Here is a 6,354-nt window from a genome sequence, read left to right as displayed (position 1 = left end):
TGAGCAGCAGCAAGATTTATTGCAAAGCGTGAAAGAACAAAGCCTCCACAGTGTGGAAGGGGACCTGAGCTGGTTGCTGCCCCTGGCTGGGGCAGCCTGCTTTTATTCCCTTATCTGACCCTATCTCCTATTACAAATAGTAGGAGGCCGGGCATAGTGGCTCACGCCTGTAATCCCAGCACTTTGGGATTCTGAGATGGGTGGATCACCTGAGGTCAAGAGTTCATGACCAGCCTGATCAACATGGCAAAACCCCATCTCTATAAAAATACGAAAATTAGCTGGGCATGGTGGCACATGCCTATAGTCTCAGCTACTCGGGAGGCTTAGACAAGAGAATTGCTTGAACCCGGGAGGTGGAGGAGATCGCACCACTACACTCCAATCTTGGCGACAGAGCGAGACTCTGTCTCAAAAAAAAAAAAAGATTTTTTTAGATGTTCCCACTTTATACCAAAATCTATGTGGCCACACAATAAAGCCCTTCTTTGCTAGCTCCATGGTGAACCTCCTTGTGATCTTTTCCAATTCATTATCCTGTAAAATAAGAAAACAATAAAAATTAAAAAAGATATAAAAATCGCTTGAGATTATTGCTAGCATCTTATTTTCTATTTATAGTACATTCTCATATGTCTTCTCTTGTAATCCTTAGAACAACTCATAAAGTAGGCATTGCCATTTTAAAGGTGAGGAAATAAGGGATCAAAAAAGTAGATTATAAAAACAGGATAGTAGAACTAGGACTCAAATTCCCATTCTATTAATTCCCCACTGAAAAATATACTAAATCTTTTTTTTTTTTTTTTTTTGAGATGGAGTCTTGCTCTCTAGCCCAGTCTTGCAGGAAGGCGCGATCTCGGCTCACTGCAAGCTCCGCCTCCCGGGTTCACGCCATTCTCTTGCCTCAGCCTCCCGAGCAGCTGGGACTACAGGTGCCCGCCACCACACCCAGGTACTTTTTTTTTTTTTGTATTTTTTAGTACAGACGGGGTTTCACCATGTTAGCCAGGATGGTCTCGATCTCCTGACCTCGTGATCTGCCCGCCTCGGCCTCCCAAAGTGCTGGGATTACAGGCGTGAGCCACCGCGCCTGGCCTACTAAATCTTAATTAAGATTAATTGAAATATAATTATATTCCATGTAAATGGTGAATTTTAAAGAGAATAAAAATCATACGCGTTTATGTTTGTATACAGATAATTTAGTATTATGTAAAGCATTGTGACAACCAGTTTGAATTTGCTTGGAACTGACAGGATAAAAAGTAAGGTTTTTATAGGCTTAGTTAAGATATTTGTCTAGAATGAGATCCTGACTTAAAAACTTCAGATCACAGTAATACTTTTTTTTCTTTTTGAGACAGAGTCTTTCTCTGTTGCCCAGGCTGGAGTACAGCAGTGAAATCTCGGCTCACTGCAACCTCTGCCTCCTGAGTTCAAGCAATTCTCATGCCTGAGCCTCCCAAGTAGCTGGGATTACAGGTGCGCACCACTACACCTGATTAATTAGATCACAGTAATTCTTAAATATGGGTTTAAGTGTCTAACAATATGAAAATATTAATTACCTTTTTAATAAGTAAGAAAATAATAATACAAAAAGCAAAAAAAAAAACACAAGACTCATAAAAACAAAACCAAACAAAACAAAATGATAAAGGATATAGATATTAAGTAGGTGACCTTTATATGGCAAAACACTCAATGAGTTAATTCTTTACTTTTTTCATTCCATTTGAAAAGCAATGGGGACCATTGATCTCACTGATATGGGGGATACAGAGAAGCCCAGTAATTTCAAGTCCTTCGTAAATGCACTGTGTGCACAAATATCACTTTGAGGCCGGGTGCGGTGGCTCATGCCTGTAATCCCAGCACTCTGGGAGGCCAAGGCGGGCAGATCACCTGAGGTCAGGAGTTCAAGACCAGCCTGGCCAACATGCTGATACCGCCCCCCTACTAAAAATACAAAAATTAGTTGGGCATGGTGGCATGCACCTGTAATCCTAGTTACTGAATCAAGGAGAATCGCTTGAATCCCGAGACGGAAGTTGCAGCGAGCCGAGATTGCACCATTGCACTCCAGCCTGGGCGACAGAGCAAGACTCTGTCTCAGAAAAACAAAAACAACAACAAAAAAAACCAAGTATCACTCTCATATTTACAGTATAGGTCTTGGGATTGATCTTAACACCAGCTTTAGCACCCCCAAATGGCACATCTGAAAGACAAGGCTGATGGTTGTTATTCCATATAAAGGTTAAAAAAGTAAAATGACAGAAAATGCCACACAATATTAGAAAAACGTGTGATGCTTTAAGCTTGAATTTCTGAAAGTTCAAGAAATAAACCTACCATCGTTTTCTAAACTGTACTTTAAACAACATTTTATTGAACAGGAATTGTTCAATAAAATTGGCTAGCCAAGTTCTAATATATATATTTTATATAATTAATAATAATTAACCAATAATAATAAATACTTCAACCTCTAATCCATAGATTGCAAATACAATGATAGCTTATTTTCTTGGGGAACAGCAGTTGGTGGGGACAGAGGGAATGGGAAAAGGACTTTTGCTGAAAGGAGGGATGACAGGAACACAAGGCTATGGGTGAAAAGAAGAACAAATAGAACAAACAGCAGAGAGGGCGGCTGGCCGGGGTGGGGTGGGCGCCTCCCTGGCCCTGCTCCAGGACTCAGGACTGGGTCCTGCCTGGGCCACCCCTCCTGCCAAGGCCCTGGCCTCTTCCCAGGGTGACTGGTCCACTCCTAGACCCTAGAACATCTGAAGGGCAGGGGTCCCAATGGCCTGAGAGGGTATGGGCCAGGGGCAGCAGGCTGACCCACCTGGGCCCAAAAGCCACCTGTGTTTGGGGGTGGCATGCTGTCTAGAGAGAGAGTGCCCTGGGAAAGGGGCACACGGGAGTTTCTCTCCTGAGAAGCCCCCATGCAGGTCGGGGCAAAGGAGAGGGCTTTATCTGCCTTGAGGGCAGCGCACCCTAAGTGAAGCAGGCCTACCCCAGAAGCACAGGGACTTGGCTGGCGCCTGAACTTCCTGTGCGAAGCAGCACCTGCTCATGGAGCCCCTCAGCCTGCTGGTGCACACCTGGTTTCCAAGTCCTGCCTGGGGACTTGCTAGGTGGGGGACGGACCTGGAACAGGACCCTAAGCCCACCCCCTCCGCATACCTGGCGGTCCAGGGCTCCCCGCCCAGTGGAGCCAGCACAGGCTAGCCAGGCCCCACTCCTGTGTCACCCCCGGAGGCCAAGCTCCTCTCCTGCACTGGTGCCGCCCTGCCTGGCAGGTAGTTCTGGGGGCAGGGTCAAAGGAGAAGGGAGGGCCGCAGCCCTCTGGGAATGGCCTTTCTGAGCCACCAGTGGCTGGACTGGGGCTCTGGCAGGAGTTGGGGACATTAACAACACCCCCATCCTCCCCTGGGCTCCACCTCATCTGACGCTCCAGAACCCCCTGCCCCAAGCCCCTACACACTCTGTTCTATTCCTCAGCCCCTCTCAACATCCTGGCACCATGGGGCCCAATGCCTGTCCTCCCTTGAGAAGGAACAGCTCTGGGGCAACGGGCAGTGGGGTGCCCTCCCTGCCACCAAGATTTGGTGCCTGGAGCTGGTGGAGGGCTGGCCGCATCTCTCTGGGGCACACCAGCTCCTGCTCCTCCAACCTATGGCTTTGGGGCAGAGCCTGAAGGGAGGAAGAAGGTGGCGGGGGGGGGGGGGTTCCGCGGCTGTTTGTGGCAAATAAGCTTTTTTTTTTTTCCTTTTTTTATCCTTTTTCTTATGTAAAAAGTGCACAAAAGCTCGGCAGCCTTTGCAAGTGTCAGCAGTGTTTCCTGGGGTGGGGGAACTGGGAGGGGCACCAGGCCTGGCACCCACCTTGCGACTGAAGGTGGCCTCGTATTGCTTAGAAAGGTATGTTTCAGTTTAAATACCAGACAGTAAAAATAGAGCTCGAGGACCACCTGCACTGTTGCCAAATCATTGCCAGAATGAATAGCTTAAATAAATAAAAAAATAGAAATATTTACTTCTCAATAAAAATAAAATAAAACCATTTACCTTTCTTTGCATTATATATAATATATATTTATAACGGGTCTGGCTGTGGGCAGCGGAGCTGAGGGCAGCGGAGGGGTCAGGACATCTCGATGACCTCCACGCTGCCCGAGAAGCTCGCCTGCTTGCCCATGGCGGCCAGCTCCTCGCCGCGAGTGCGCCCCTCCAGGATGCCCTCCTCGAACTCCATCTGGCAGCTGCAGCGCTTGATCTGCGTCTCCGTCTCCGCGGCGGCTCGTCGGGCCAGCTGGTCCGCGCGTCCCGGGGCTCAGCCCTTGCTGCCTCCGGCCGCCGCAGGTCGCTGCCGCCGCCCCGTCCCGGGGCGCCCGCCCGGCCAAAGGGTGCGAACAGCACCCCGCCCGCCCCCTGCGCGCCCTCGGGGCTGAAGCACTAGGGCCCGTCGGGCGACGGCGTGCCCGGGGAGTCGAGCGGTGGCGCCCAGACTCCGGGGCCGGCTGGCCAGGGCCGGGCAGCCTGGGCGCCAACAGGGCCGAGAGGCCGAGGCTGTGCGCGGGGGAGCGGGGAGCCGGCTGGGGGCCTGGGCCGCCCGCAGGGCCGTGGGCGCGCGGCATCCGGGCTGTCGGGGCTGGGCGAAGGTAGGCTCAGCGTGGCTCCGACGGGCCGTGCAGCTTGCAGAGCTTTGGGACCTCGCCGGGGTCGGGTGACCCGGGGCCGTTGGGCCGCCGGCCGGGGGTGTTCGCTGATTTGATGTACAGCGAGAAGGAGCGCTTGAGGCGGTTGGTGTCCTGCAGGCGGTCAGAGGAGAGGTACAGGCCGCGCAGGCCCTGCTGCAGCGCGCAGGTGTCTGGGGGCGTGGGGGGCAGTGGGGGCTCCCCGCCCGCGCTCAGGCCGCCCTCCCTGGCAGCTGCACTCCCGGTGGCAGCGCTTTCTGAGGTAGGTGGTGGCAGCCATGGCAGCCGGGCCCCAGCCGCAGGGCTGGGCGGAGGCTCCGGCGTCCCTGAGGGGGTGCCCGCATCCCCCTGCACGGTGGCCAGCAGCTTCAGGCTGCGCTCCTACTCCAGCAGCTGGCCCAGGAAGTTGAAGTTGGGCGAGATGGACTGGCGCCTATCCTTCATGAACCTGTAGGTGTCGTCGGAGGATATGCCCATGGTCTTCATGATGTAGGCGATGGCGATCGTGGCAGAGTGGGAGATACCGACCAGACAGTGGACGATGACTTGGCAGCTGGACAGCTTGCCTTTACAGATGAACTCCATAGACTTGTCCAGCCATGGCAGCAGCTTTTCACAGTAGTTGTCGTTGATGGGGACCCGCATGAAGCGGCTCTCGCAGATGAAGTCAGGCTTGGGGCAGGAGTTGCTGGCATTGAGGACGTAGCTTATTCCATTCTGTGTCGTCAGATCCTTGTTCAGAACGTCTTTCTGCGAGCCCAGGTAGAGGTGAGGCAGGATGAGGGTCAGGCTCACGCTAGGCACGGGCAGGCAGGGCTGGGAGAGGCTCATGGGTAGCAGGGCAGCAGGCTTGCCCTGGCAGAGGCTGGGGAAGCAGGAGGAGAAGGTGGCGAAGCCCCCCGTGAGGATGGCCACGCTGTCGAAGCAGCTGTCCAGCTTGCTCAGCAGGATGGAGAGGAAGCGGTCTGCGGCCAGCACACTGGCGTCCCGTGTGCTCTGGTCATAGACCACCACATCCTGTGGCTCAGTGGCCTCCACTTGGCTGCGTGTGGCCAGCCAGATGAACTCTGCAATGGTCACCTTGCCCTTCTGCAGCCGCCACTTCACCAGCTTGGAGCAGCAGATGTTGACGGAGCTGAGCACATGCCAGCTGTTGTACTCCAGAAGGAGCGGCTGTAGATGACCAGGCACCCTAGGCCCGCCCCGCAGCAGGCTGGCCAGCTTCTTGGCGTCCATCATCTTCCTCGGGAGCCGGTCTCCGGCCATGGTGGGGCAATGGGTGGTGGGGAGGGTGACCCCTGAAGTGAGGAGGGGTTGCTCAGATGGCCCAAGTGTGGCCTTGCACTGGGAGTGACCTAGCAATGGTGCCGGACCTCGTTAGCGCTCGCCTCGGGGGGCGTTCCGGGGGACCCGCGCTGCCCTCGCCATGGGCCCTTTGGTGGGGGCCCGCGCAGCCAAGGCAGGGGCGGGGTCTCTAATATAGAGTTAATCAGTGCTCTTTACAACTTCTAAAAGATAATAGCTTATTTACTATCCTTCTACTATAATTTGGTCTTATTTATAGAATATGTTGAGGAATTGAAAACAAAGATCTAGACTTAAAATTCAATAAGCTCCTATTAAAAAAAAATCCCTCACGTAAAAAA

General features: G+C 52.9%; 2 pseudogenes; both read right to left on the bottom strand.

The window, feature by feature from the left end:
- On the bottom strand, window positions 1-3,651 carry LOC134731071 (uncharacterized; annotated as a pseudogene).
- Window positions 1-6,140, bottom strand: LOC117974638 (dual specificity protein phosphatase 8-like; annotated as a pseudogene).
- Window positions 6,141-6,354: the final 214 nt, after the last annotated feature.

Source organism: Pan paniscus, chromosome 8 (genome assembly GCF_029289425.2).
Source record: "Pan paniscus chromosome 8, NHGRI_mPanPan1-v2.0_pri, whole genome shotgun sequence".
Taxonomy (NCBI): Eukaryota; Metazoa; Chordata; class Mammalia; order Primates; family Hominidae; genus Pan; species Pan paniscus.
Note: the sequence above shows the minus strand (reverse complement) of the source record. Positions and strands in the feature narration are given on the sequence as shown.